This window comes from Heloderma suspectum, chromosome 10 (assembly GCF_057233095.1).
Source record: "Heloderma suspectum isolate Gila_16-S chromosome 10, 16-S_ref, whole genome shotgun sequence".
NCBI lineage: Eukaryota > Metazoa > Chordata > Lepidosauria > Squamata > Helodermatidae > Heloderma > Heloderma suspectum.
Window position 1 is genome coordinate 7,049,382 of NC_139467.1, and position 14,287 is coordinate 7,063,668.

General features: G+C 46.9%; 1 protein-coding gene across 1 annotated transcript in view; it reads right to left on the minus strand.

Moving 5' to 3' along the window:
- Positions 1–14,287, minus strand: part of RYR1 (ryanodine receptor 1) — a 173,182-nt gene that overhangs the window by 151,899 nt on the left and 6,996 nt on the right. The window lies entirely within an intron of this gene.

Genomic DNA, 14,287 nt, shown 5'->3' on the forward strand with positions numbered 1-14,287 from the left:
CCCACAGCTGTACCTCCTCAGGTGCAGTGTGGGGAAATAATTTATATGACTACTAGGCCTTTTCAGTGATGGCACCCTGGCCCTTCCTGGAGAGACTCACTGGGCACCTACACTGTGATCTTTTCAGGGGAGCTTATCTTATTCTCATAGGCTTTTTAGTCTTTCAGGTTTTAAAATGTGTTAGAGCTTCTTAGATCCTTTTACTGTTGCTGCCCTCTGGTATTCATTTTATTCTGTGGCTGTTATAATTTCTTTTAGACTATGCATTTTTAAAATATTTATGTGGTTTAACCTTTGTTTTGTAAACCTCCCAGAGAGCTTTAGCTATTGGGCAGTATATAAATGCAATATATAAATACATAAGAACATTATCTATGGAACAATAAAAACTCTGACCTCCTTGGTTAGAAATCTTGGTGGAAAAAAGACTCTTGTGTAAATAGAATCCCAGTTCTCCCCAGTGTAGGGCAGCTGGTGACCTGTTCCTTGACAACTCAGTGACAGCTGAACCATCTTAGGGGACACTGGGGACCGTGCCTGAGCAGCTTTTGTGTGATGATGTAACCAAAGCTACTGCATTCCTGTGGACGTGTTGCTCCAAAATAAAGCCCTGTTCTTCACTTCACAACCTATGGGCCTGCTGAATCTATCCATGTCACCCAAGACTGAATCTACCCACTTCCTCTCCCAAGACCATAGCTCAGTGAGAGCGCATATGCTTTGCATACAGAAGGTCTGTTTCAGTCCCTGGCGTCATCAGTTAAAGTGGTCAGGTAGCAGCAGTCTTCTCTGCCTGAAACCCTGCAGAACTGTGCCAGTCAGAGAAGACAAAACTGGACTAGACAGACAGTCTGACCTGGTATAAAGTAGCTCCCTGGGTTCCTTTGGCCTGGATGCCATATTTCTTTTCTGATACGGCATGCACACATATGTGCACTATCCTAAGGAGGGAAAATGGCATTCAGGTTTAGGGGACTACCAGACTGTCCAAGCAGCTGATGTAAAAGACGAATAGCTCACGGCAACAGGTTAGCAGGTAGGGTGATCAGCTGGGCAATCTATTAATGCTGATCTAAAGAGTAGGGCTGCCAACCAACAGAAGAGTTTTTGGTGGATTACTCAACCATATAACCAATTAAATCAATTTTAAATAAATGGGCATATGACCAAAATCACAGTATAGATGCCTTTTTGAGATACTGAAGGAATTATCTCAAAGGAGTGCAGGATAATTTACAATTTCATAAGCAGAAGCTACTGTTCATTGTTAGCTGGAGGTGCTATTTTAAATATTTTCTTTGCCTTTTCTTTCACAGTCACACACCGAAACCAAAACAGCTTAAAAGGTAAACGCATAGGCCCCTAACACCAAGCCCCACCAATTCAAATGTCCTTTTCAAATTAATCAACTAAAGCTACAGATAACTGATCTAATGATTAACCAACACAAGGTATGTAGTCTGGAGGTGTTCTTGAATCATCTCTGTCACTTAGGCCCAAGTGGCCTGAGTGGCAAAGAGCACCTATTACCAGCTTAAGCCGGTATGACAGCTAGGACCGTTCCTGGACCAGGGATAGCCTGGCCACAGTAATACATGCATGGGTAGCCTCAAGATCGGAGTATTGTAATGGGCTTTATGTGAGGCTGCCTTTGAGATTGGTTCAGAACCTGCAGCTAGCACAGAATATGGCGACTAGATTGCTCAGTGGAGCTTCCTACCATATGCATATGATTCCTTTGCTGAAAGGTCTGCGCCGGCTGCCAATTAGCTTCTGAGCCATGTTCAAGGTATTACTGCTGGTTTTTAAGGCCTTAAACCGGGGGTGGGCAACATGTAGCCCTCCAGAACTTTTGGCCTACAACTTCCATCAGCTGCAGCCAGCAGAGCCAATGCTGAGGTATCATGGGAGTTGTAGGCCAAAACATCTGGAGGGCCACAAGTTGCCCACACCTGCCCTAAATAGTTCAGGACCAGGTTTTCTGAGAGACCTCCTTTCCTCATATAGGCTGCCCTGGTCTCTATGTTCTGAGGGAGAGGCCTTGCTTACCGTACCACGGCCTACTGATGTTAATTTCAATATGAGGGAGGGCCTTCTCTATTGTGGCACCCGCCATGTAGAATGATCTCCCCACTGAGATCAGGCAGCCTCCGAGTGTGGAGTTTTTCTGCTGACAACTTAAGATATGTTTGTTTGCCCAGGCATTTCAATCACCCTTAGCATTGCCAGCTACCCCTGGATATTTTATTGTTTTATTAATAAACAGTAATAAATGATATTCAGTTATTATGATTTTATCTTGAGAACTACTCTGAGATTTTTTTTTAATGAAAAGCGGCATAGAAATGTTTTGAAACAAACAAACAAATAAACAAATATTGAGGCCTCCTAAAGAACTGTGGAGAACCATTCCCTCCAGCCCCTCTCCATGGAGTCTAATATCCCTCCTTTGGCCCAGTGTGTCAATGCTCTGAAATCACGGCTACCTATGGACAGCTAATCACATGGACAGAATTAAGGGGATAAAGAGGCAGGGGGATGCATCCCCCTCAACTTTAGAAATGGAGGGAATATAACTAGTTTCCCCCCAGAGCTCTGCCCTGCAATTTTCTTGGGAATTTTCAGTCAGTATATTAAAGGGGGGGGGGGGAGTTTCTGGCTTCCACTCTCATTCTGTGTTTTAAAAGGCTGCTTTGTGCGGAGCATAGTGGGCTAAAAAGATGGAAAGGCCAGAAACCATTTTATTATTAATAATAATGATTTATTCAGCACTTTCCTGTGTATACCTGCCCACCTCTCCAGCTAAGGTTTGTTCACTCACTTCAACCCACCCTCGCAGTAAGAGTTACACAAGCCTGAGCCTCATTTTTCCTCCAACCCCACAATGAAGCCGAGTGAGGCAGCCATTTTGGGTCCCATTGAAAGGCACAATTTTTCAGTTATTCAGATTACTATACGGGGGGGGGGGGGGGGCTATTGAATTTTCTGCCCCAGAGGCCAAAATACTGGAGACTGGCCTTACAATTTCATTTTATGACCCACTGTTTTCCCAATATGTGAAACACGTTGAGGCCTGAAACTGTATATATGAATGTGCTTGGACACACAATCTCAGTTTAATCCATGTTCCCTCAGTTGCACATACTTAGCCTTAGCTCACCTTCCCTGTCCTATAACCCATTACCCCAGACCTGGAGAACTGGCACACTTTAATTACACTGGAATGGGGAAAGCTTTTATTTATATTATGAAGACAATGCCATGATCGGATACGGTCGTTTCTCTAAAATGTAGCACCATCTTAATGCTCTCCTTAGGTTCAGGGCTATCACTCTCTTAAAATTTTTCCCACAATAGCAAGGCGAGTAGTTGCCATGCCTACAACTGCGCCTTGTTCCTGTGCCTTACAAAGCGGCCAGTCATAGAAATCCAACAGGTAAGCTCTCTCCAAAATATCTCCATGCCAGGAAACACTTCACCTCCTATACTTCTGTACATCAGGCTGCTGGCAGTCTGGATGGTAACTCTAGCAAGGCCTGACTTCTGCACAATACAGAAACAGATGCCACTGGAGCTGCCAACATATTTGTGGGCAGAGACTCTGTGTCTTTAAAGGCCGCATGAGAAGCAGAAAATCAACAGGTGAAGCTTTTCCCTGACATGGGCATGACGATGAGAAAAGCTGCACCTGTTGATTTCTGTTTGTTATATAGTTGTTAAAAGCATAGAGATGGTCTATTAAAAGGTGGCAATATATGCCTATCCTGGATTAGGGAGAACTGGGTTCAAATATTAACTCAGGCCAAAACTCAAAATGTCACACTTCCACCTTTAATTTTAGATATTTACCACATTGGGAATTTGTGAGTACAATGAAAGAAGAGATGTGGTTATGGCTTACTTTGTGACAGTGCTCAGTTCCAAAACCTATCGCGTGAAGGAGAAAATACCTCTCAGCATATGCAGAGTACCTTTCCCTTCATCACCACTGGGCAACTAATGTCAAACTTCACACATCAGAAATAAAATAATGCTCCTTTTAGAGGATGTGTTTTCCAGTAAGGTTTGTGTCTCTGCTCCCTGGAGCTGTTTTTTAAAAATTTGTTTCAGAAAGCGCTCCTACTGGAGATACAGGACTGTAACACATTTTGGTTGCTAAATATCCCGAATTAGCGAAAGAGGATAATGGAGTAATGAGAAGCACAGATCTGCAGGCTTGATAGCACCATAGCCTGTCATTTTCTGCAGCCGCCATTGATCAAGGGCACGGAAGCATGACGGAGCAGCACCAGTGCCGGAAATTAATAGGAGAAAGGGTGCATTGGCCAAAGAACAAAGATGAAAGACAGTGGGGGGGGCCTTGGAACACAGCCAAATGTGGGGAGAGTGACTCAGAAATCATCTGGGAAACAGAGGACAGTATCCATGACCTGCCTGTCAGCTGCTTCTTGGCAAGGACTGACAATGACACTGGGAGAACAGGTCAAGAATTGGGCTGGGGATCCAGGATACCTGGGTTCCATTCCATCCTAGGGAAAAAAAAGGAGGGAAGTAGGAGCTAATGGCTAGGGCAAGGGTAAACAGGAGCTAGGACTTTGAGATTCAACTCACAGGGGTGGGCAACTTGTGGCCCTCCAGAAGTTTTGGCCTACGACTCCCACCAGCCCTAGCCAATATGAGGGATCATGGGAGTTGTAGGCCAAAACATCTTGCTCACCCCTGTTCTAAGAGCTTGCTTTTATTTTCTGTAAGAGTTCATTTGTATTTCTCGTCCCTGACCCTCACAAAACAGGCCAGGCCGTGTATCTTTAAAACACATTAAAAAGGGGTATATTGATTCAAGGGTGGATGAGGCAGGGAGCCTGTATTTCTGGATTCTGTCTCAAGGACTCAGTAACAAGTAGGGGGACCAGCAGGCCTTTGCCTCCTTGCACAGGTGGAATGCTTCCCTAGGTAATAGAGTCTTCACCTGACCTCAGTTGCGTGGATTATGGGAACACATTTTCATCTGTGATGGAATTGATCACCAGCCTAAGTCTGCATTCCTAACAGGGCAAGACAGAAAATTCCTAGTTTTTTATATTGTTTTGTGCTGCACTCTGTGGTTTTAATTTTTTTGAACGGCCCAGAGAGCGTCAGCTATTGGGCATTATAGAAATGAAATACATAAATAAATACAATAAATACATAGTTCAAGTCTCAGCTCAGTCACAAACTGACTAGAGGCATTAGACAAGCCCCAATCTCTCTCAGCTTTAGTCTTCCCCTATTTGCAATATGGAGGAAATAATACTGACCCTAACAGGTTGTTGTAAAGCAGTGTTCCCCAACCTGGGATTCTCCAGATGTGTTGGACTACAACTCCCATTGGCCAGCATGACATTGTCTGGGGATGAGGGAAGTTGTAGTCCAACACATCTGGAGGGTGCCAAGTTGGGGAAGGTAGCTGTAAAGTATTACAACAGACCATGTCTATGAAGGGCTCAAAGGAATACTAAAAAAGCAATATAGAAATGCTATTTTTATTATATATTCTTAATATATTTATCTATCCTGTATCTTCAGAAACCTTAAGTACAGAAATTATATTATATATCCTGTCTTAGTATGTTTATCCATCCCATATCTTCAGAAATCTCAACTGCAGAAATGAAACTGCTCTTATAGCTTTAGGTAGACCAGCCTCCCCCAAACCCTTTGCTTTCCCCCTCCCTTTGTCCCACTGATTTCCCACCTCCTCCCTTCTTCAATAACAGCAGGCTAAATAAGCCAAGAGGTGTACATCGGAAGCTGGAATGTATGTGTGTGCCCCCACAACCCTCTTCCATCCCCATCTCTTTGGGAGGAGAAAGGCACAAATTATAAGGAATCTTTTCTGGGGGCTTCACAAAATGGGGAACCAGACAATCAACTCAGATGAAAGCCTGAACAGAAAGAACAGCTGCCCTCCTCCACCACAACCTGTCTACATGCTAATGAACCTTCTTACAAGCTAACGGCGCAGAGATTGAGAGAGAGAGATGGAGAAGAAAGAGGAAAAGAAATGGTCTGGGACTTGATGGTAGCTGTGGGTGTTGAAATATAAGTTTCTCCATTCTTCTCATTCCACTGATTCCAGACCAGTTGGTGAGTGAGGATCAAAAGGATTGCAGCTGGCTCTGGGGAAGAGACAACAGTTTAAAACAGGGATCCTTTGGCTGGCCTTGTAATGCAGCTGCCTCTGGGAAGGAGGCAAGCCATTTAAAAGCAAGAATCACTTGCCAAGCCTAAACATGCTTGGGAAGGTAGAATTGGCAATGAATATACATATGCTCCTTGTCTGCTCCTCCCAAGCACATTAATTTATACAGACATTTAAGGCAGGAAGGAAAAGGATACCTATTAAAAACGCTATTCAGGAAGGTGGGAGAGGAATTTGGGGAGGGGCTGTTACTCATTGCACATACTCTGCAGGTGGAATTCCAAAATTCATAGTAGTGCAATACCTTTATTAGGTCAATCAAAAGATCATAAAAATTGTGCAAGCTTTTGAGGTCTCCAGATATCTTCATCAGGAAAGCTGTCACAAAAAGATGGGGGGGGGCGGGGAGGAAACAGGTGTCGGGGGGAAATGTGACATGGTGGTGAAAGAGTGACTGCATGGCTAGAATCCCAAGATGAAAGGGAAAGGTCTGGAGACATTCAAATTAGGCAGCGCAGGTCATGTGATGGTTGGACCTGCCGCTGCCCCTAGGACTGCTGGGAACCGGAAAGGGGAAAATGTTGTATGCTTTGACCACTGGATCACAGAGAGAAACTAGGCAGTCTTCTATTAACCAAGCTGGAGGTAATTTTAGGTACTGTACTAGATAGGACCAAACAAAATCAATGGAAGCCAAACTGGGTAGCTTTACCCAGTAGTTGGAAGGGATGAACCCTCAGAGAATAAAGTCCCAGCTTCAGGTGATGTAAAATCCTCTTCCTCCAATGTAGCAAAGGAAATTTAGCCAAATCTGGTATTCCCCAAGAGACAACAAAGAAATTCTGTAGGCAGAAGGTCCCAAAAGTTGAACCCTTGGCATCGTCATTTGAAAGGGGCCATGGCTCAGTGGTAGAACACCTCCTTTGTAAGTAGACGGTCCCAGTTCCAAGCCCCAGCTCCTCCAGGTAAGGCTAGGAAAATCCTGCCTGAAACCCTTTTGACTTGTTATAAGGCAGCTTCCTGTGTTCCTATGTTCCCTCCTTCCTTCCCCTGCACCTGAAGCTGTTGAGTTTGGACCAAAGGGAAAACAAGAGGAGGATGGAGATCAAATTATTTTTTGTTTGCATTTATATACGGGCTTTCTGTCAAGGCACTCAAGGCCATTTACAATATTAAAATACTAAAAGATACTGGAAGGAAACAATTCTAATAGAGAAAAGTCTGGGCTATACGACCAGCCTGAATTCACTGCTTTTTCTTCTGACATATACAAAAGATTTAACAGGACTAGGTAGGGCTAGGAAAGAAACCTGCCTGAAACCCTGGAGAGCTGCTGCTGCCAGTCAGTGTCAACATTACTGGGCTAGATGGACCAAGGGCCTGACTCAGTATAAGGCAGCTTCCTGTGATCACAGTTAGCAAGGATAAGGGAAATTGCCTGAGGCCTTGGAGACTGCTGCCTTTCAAAGTAGCCTGTACTGGGCAACATGGCCCAGTGGTGTGACTTGGTATGAGGCAGCCCTATGTTCTTCCTGGATTCCTCATGCACCCCTTGTATGTAGCCAGCTGGGCACCAAGTTTCTGAAGGCTCCACTAGGGAAACAGAATCCCTGCACACCCATGGACATCGTTTGATGACCCACAGCTGAATGTGCAAACTGACCCCATTGAGGAACCGTGCTCGAGATGGCACTGAATGATTATGCAAGTTCCATCAGTGGTGTTAGTTGGAATGTGTCACTTACTCACCCAGGAAAGTCGTTCCTTGATGCTGCAGTGATCAGTGTTGAAATACACATGCGTGAACCAGGGTGTCAGGATTCCTTTTGCCCCCACTGAACTTCAAACGCCAAATCAAACACAGACAAGAGGCTTCAATCTAGGGCTTTTAGTCCATTACCTCAAAGGGTCATACAGATGCAAATTCTCAGTGACTCTCAGTCTACAAGGAAATGCCTTCAGGGGGTTCAAAAGAAAGTCGGTCTCACTAGCCTAACTTAAGGGGTGGGAGGAGCGCTCTCTCTCACTCTCTTGTGAGGCTTCTAAGCACACAGGGCCCATCTGGTAGACCTTCTATGTTCCACCCAGGCCATCTCCCTCTTGGATCTGAGTCTGCACCTTGCATCTATTAATTCAGATTCCCCAAACCCCGCCTCTCCCTGTTTGCTGTCTCTCACGGGGGGGGGGGGGCGCTGAGGGAGAGGGACCTAGACCTTTGAAACCTGAGGAACTGCCTGGGAACATACCTCCCCCATGTCTGGCAGTTCTTCTTCAGAATCTGAACTACTCTCCCACTCCCTGTGCTCAGAAGCACTCCTGACATAGGGTTTGGGATGGATCGGATGTGGCCTCTCCTCTGTCAGAAGAGAGTATAAACAGGGCAGGGAACTGCAGCCCTCCAGATACTGTTGGTCTCCAACTCCCATCAGCCCGTTAGCATGGCCAATAGTCAGGGATGATGGGAGTTGGAGTCCCTGGAATAAAGGTATATAAAAAGGTAAAGGTAAAGGTGTCCCCAACCAGTCGTGTCCGACTCTAGGGTGCAGTGCTCATCCCCGTTTCTAAGCCGAAGAGCCAGCGCTGTCCGAAGACGCTTCTGTGGTCATGTGGCTGGCATGACTGAACACCGAGGTGCACGGAACGCTGTTACCTTTCCCACCGAGGCGGTACCTATTTATCTACTTGCAATTTCTTGCTTTCGAACTGCTAGGTTGGCAGAAGCTGGAACTGAAGACGGGAGCTCACTCCGTCACGCAGCACTCGGGTCTCGAACTGCTGACCTGCCGACCTTCCAGTCTGCAGTTCAGCGTCTTAACCACTAAGCCACCGCGGCCCCATAAAGGTATATACCAGACACTAAAAGACAACCACGAGCCCAGTTTTTCCTAATGTATTCACAGCTGAGGCAACTCCTTTTCCACCCTGAATCAAAACTAGAAGCATGCTTTACTTTTCCACCCCAAAGGATTAACTTTTAGCATGCATAAGAATGAACAGTACCCATCCCCAATGAAGCCCAGACATGCCATCACCACACAGCATCCTCAGGATGCTGTGGTGTGCATTGAGCAGGGGGTTGGATTCGATGGCCTTGTAGGCTCCTTCCAACCTTACTATTCTATGATTCTAGGAAGCTGCTGGGGACCCTGCACCCTGGCAGAGAACACAGCTGACATCTGCCTTGACATTCCCCTACTTGCGCATTTCTTTTCAGGAGATGTATCCTTTTAATTTCCAACAATGCCCCAGAGCAACACTATGTCAGAGGCACTGTGGGAAATTAAAATAACAGCTTCCTGACCCAATTATCTGGCACTCATTAGAGCACTAGCGCAACGACTTCCAGGTAAGCCCACTACCCCACCAAACTAGGTAGGGGGCCACTAGAAGGCACTTTGCCAAGCCCCCCCCAACTTAGAACCAGCCCTAAAGCCAGCATGCCTTCTCATTGACCAAGCCCAACATGGCAACTCATGCAGAGACGCAACAGACAAGCTCTTCTGAGGGCAGGCAGCTCTGCTGCATCTTTGACCCAACCATGCCTGAGGCTGAGATGTGGTAGGATTACCTGCCCAGCCCTGAGCAAAGACTAACTGAAGGAAAGCAAAGTCAGCAGGAAATCATGCAGGGTACAGATTCCTATACAAGCAGATCCTTCAAGGTATATACAAGCTTTTCATTAAAAAAAAAAAAATTATCAAGGCACACTAGGTGCCCCAGCCCACAGTCTGGGAATTACTGCAATAGTCCCTGGAAGCGAAAGCAAGAGCACTTGTGCAAGGTTTAGGAACTGTCAGCTTATAACATTCTTCAGAAAGATCCAAGGATTGTCAGCCTCTCCTGAGATTTTGGTTTCAATAGTGAGTTTTATTAATAAGCAAGATTCAGCTCAAGAAGATAATACGCAATGTTTATGTTTCATTTAGCTAATGAGCTGGCAAATCGCTATTCCCACTTAAATCAAGCCTGGATATGAACTGATATGCATTATATATATATAAAAAGCTGGAAAAGGTTAACAAAAGAGAGGGAGAGTGGGAAAGTGAGTACAAATCCTCTGTTTGACTTAGGAGGCGTAGCGCCAAAGCCCTACACCATGGACTCCACTGTTTGGCCTTGAGTACGTCTCAGCCTCAGTTCCCCATCTGTACAATGGAAACAACAGTGATCCATGTCACAGGGCTGTTGGAAAGGCAAGCACAACAACAGACACAAATAAAATGCTACCCACTCTGCAGTGGATGGGGAAAGCTGATGCCTTTCCTTTGGCATTACCTCCCTGCTCCCAGTTACCCATACCCCGCAAAGCGCACCCTTCCTCTCTCTTGCCTCTCTTCCCCTCACCTCTTTCATTCCATCGAGCTGGCCTCCCAACCCAAACCATCTCACCGCCCACTCTGGCCTCATCCCTCCCAGGAGATCAGGTTTCTGAGCGGGCCTATTTCTGCCTAAGGAATGCGCCACATCAGTTCAGGGCTATGCTCCCTTTGCACAGAGATCAGCAACTCCACTGCCCCTCTCACCACCAGGGGCAGGAACGTGGTCAGTCCCACTAACCCACAGAGATGGAAATAAGGTGGGGTAGAGGAGGGGCATGCATTCCCCAAAACCAGCCCCAGGGGCCCCTGCAGAGAGGCTAACCTCTACAACTCCCTTGTTGGGGGGGTGCAGGAGAGGAGAGTGGGCCAAATCCCAGTTTGACTCTGTCTGCTGGCCAGTCTCCTCCCTATAATAACTATTTCCTCCCCTCCTGATTCCCCCCCCCATCTCCTTTGCTGACCGCCTGAAATGTTTTGTCTTTGGCAAGGAGAACTTGGGCTAGTAATGGCAGGCCCTTCAAACCGCCAGTTTGGGCACAGGGGACTCCAGCTGCCGACCCCTACTGCTATTCCAAGTGTGGGGATCATGCTCTCAACTCGTACAACACGGGCTAGGAATGCGTCCTAAAAAGAGATTCTCAAGACGCTGACATTCTGTGCCTGACAGATTCTGTTGCACCCATGCAGCAAGCTTGCAAGCATGCAGAACCAGTGCATACCACTCAGCACCCTTCTTTTGCTCGCAAGGGTTTGACATCTCTGTATTTTGGGCTCTCGGGAGGGATTCAAACAAAGGAAGTGATCCAAATTGCAGTCTGGGAAAAATGCGGCCGTTTGAGGAGCCTAGAATAGCAGTAATTCGCTGTGTGGCCAACTGAGCGGGGAAAGACAATTTAGGGCAAAAGAAGGCAAACCCACAAGGGGAGCTGCTGCAGTGCCCATCACGCCTCGTCCAGCAGAAGCCAGTCCAGTGGAGGCTGGTGGCTCCAATGTCAATGGGGTGGTGCATCTGCTCCGGGTTTCAGTCAGAACCAGTCAGAACTCTAAAGGAGCACTCCAAGGTGTAGAAGCACCCTGGAGAACTCCTTTAGAGTTCTGACTGAAACTTGGAGCAGATTCACTGCCCCACTGACATCAGAGCCACCAGCCTCCACTGGTCCGGTCCAGTGTGTTAGGCTGCATTTGCTCTTGAAAAATCTATGGGTCAGTTTATCACCCAGTTGCATGACAGTCCAAACCAACTCATGCAACCTTTATCAAGTCTTGGAGAGGGGTGAACAATATACATTGTCCGATCGGCACATCTGACCGTCCCCAAATATCCAGTTCAAACATCCTGTTCACACATCCAGTTCACGTACAGTATGCGTGTATGTAGAGAGTATGTATGTGTGTATCCAGTTCACATATGCATGTACACCCCTCCATTTCTCAATCCTGGATGAGTCACAGTTGAATGTGTGAACCGAATCCATTCAAAAGCCTTGCATTTGTGGCCATGTTAATCTTCTCTGTGGCCGTGCATTTTGCCACTTGATGCTGCAGTCATTAAGTGAAGAGTATGCATGTGTGAAGCAGCCCTAAGATATCAGTTGGTGTAAGTTGTCATCCTTGGTTCCCTCCTCCTCTGTTTCTTCCCCCTCCACCCATCTGTCCCCATGTGTTCTTGTAGGGGCTTGCAGTGAGAGAAAAGAACTATGTGATTGTACGGTTAAGGTGCAAAAACCTTAACACTTGGTCAAAATAATTCCTAAAAAAACAAGAGAGTGATTTGGAGAAGGGGCCGTTAGCACAAAATCCCCAGCTTCACATACATGAAGAAAACCCCTCAAGCAAAGAAAATCTTATTGGCTTAAACACACACACACACCAGACTCAATCTCTCTATAACTTTCCTTGTTAAGGGCATGCAGATGGCTTAAAATAGGAAACTGTTCTCCTCTGGGAGGAATAGTTAGCTATTCATGGTTCTGAAAAAGCAATTAGATAGGCAACAGCCATTTCCTTTCTGCTCCCCCTTGGGGCGGAAGCACCCTCAAAGGCTCAATTTTCAGGACAAGGGGTGTCCTGGAAAAGGCTAAAAGGCCTTCTCCAACGGTGACCTTGAGAAAGGCCTGCAGGACCCTTTGAGAGAAGGAAACATTTGAGGGGTAATTTGCCCAGATGGGCTTTGTGCTGGAAACAGAAGGAACAGCCCTCTTTTTTACCCCACCATCCTGGGACAAGCCTATCCCATCTCATCCTTCCTGGTCCACCAGCACCACAGGCCTTGGGGAGGGGGGTGAGTATTTTTGGAGACTGCACCTGTTCAAAGCATTCCTGCAAACCCTGGGTAAGCACATAGCTTAGAGTAGGGAACTTGCTGACACAAATGGACACGGACACACACACACACACACGCGCGCGCGCGCTTTATGGGCATGTCAGGAATGTCTTTGGGGCAAAAACACAAGCAGAAATGCTCTCCTAGAGAACTCAGTGGAGGGAGAGCTCTGTCCAGGACCTTCCACACACACATGCATGCACGCACACTGCTCTGAGGTGGAGCGACGCAGGGCTACTGTGCTCTTCAGAGTTGTGCAGGAAAGGGAGTTTCGGAAGATGCAGATTGTCACATTCCAGCATCGCTTGGGTGAGAAAAGCTGCACTGTCTCAAAACGTGCTCTTCTGCTTAGGGCTGCACTGTTTACAATCAGTTGGATTAATGACTAAGACCCAATCCTATGCATGTTTAGACAGAAAAAAGTCTTACAACTCCCAGCATTCCCCAGCTGGGAGTTGTAGGATTTTTTTCTGTCTGAACATGCATAGGATTGCACCCTAACTGTTGCACCAGTGACAAAGAAGAGTCTTGTAGCACTTGACTAATAAGACTAACAACACTATTATGTCCCCCGTGGGAGGAGAGTAATGCCGTAAGTTCAGATCTCACCAGGCAATGATCTGACCATGACAATGGGTTTACTTGGAGCCCCCCCCAATCTCCAGACTACCCATCTCACAAGTTGGAGCAAAAACCAAATCAAGGGTGTGCCCTGCTTCATGTGTTGGGCTGATGACATACTGAGACAGCCCCATGGTTGTCATGGAGGCCATGAAGTCCTGAGCTGGAACTCTGGAGACAGTCTCAGCATGGAAGTTGAAGTCACCCAGAACCACTGTCCTGGGTTCCTCCAACACCACACTTGTGACTGCCTTTGCCAGCTCAGTCAGGGAGGATGCTGGGCAGCAGGGTGGGCACCAGCAGCATCCCCAATCTGTCTCTATGGCCCAACACCAGGTGCAACCCCTCAAGGCCCGCTCCAAGGTGGAGTGGTCTCCTGGTGATAGACATGGAGATTCTATGAACCACAGCAACCCCTCCCCCCAGCCCTCCAACCTATGTTGGTGCTGCACGGAGTACCCAGGTGGGCAGAGCTGAGTCAGGTTGACTCCACCCAGCTCACCCACCCAAGTCTCAGTAATACATGCCAGGTCGGTCCTCTCATCCATGATTAAATCATGAATGAGTGTGGTCTTATTGCAGACCAATCTGGCGTTAAATAGCAGCACCGCAAGACAGGAGGGCACAGTGGAAGAGCTACCAGGTACATGAGAGCTAGAGGAGGCGGGTAGAAGGGGAACAGTGTATAAATGCCTGTGACCCATTCTACTATGATGTCCCAGCCCCCTCCTCCTGCCATATCTCCTTCTGCCCCAAGTCACTGGAATAGTGGTGCCCTCTCCATGGGTCCCTGTATCAGAGTTTCCTAGGTACATCCTTACCACCGTAAAAAAATACCCACAC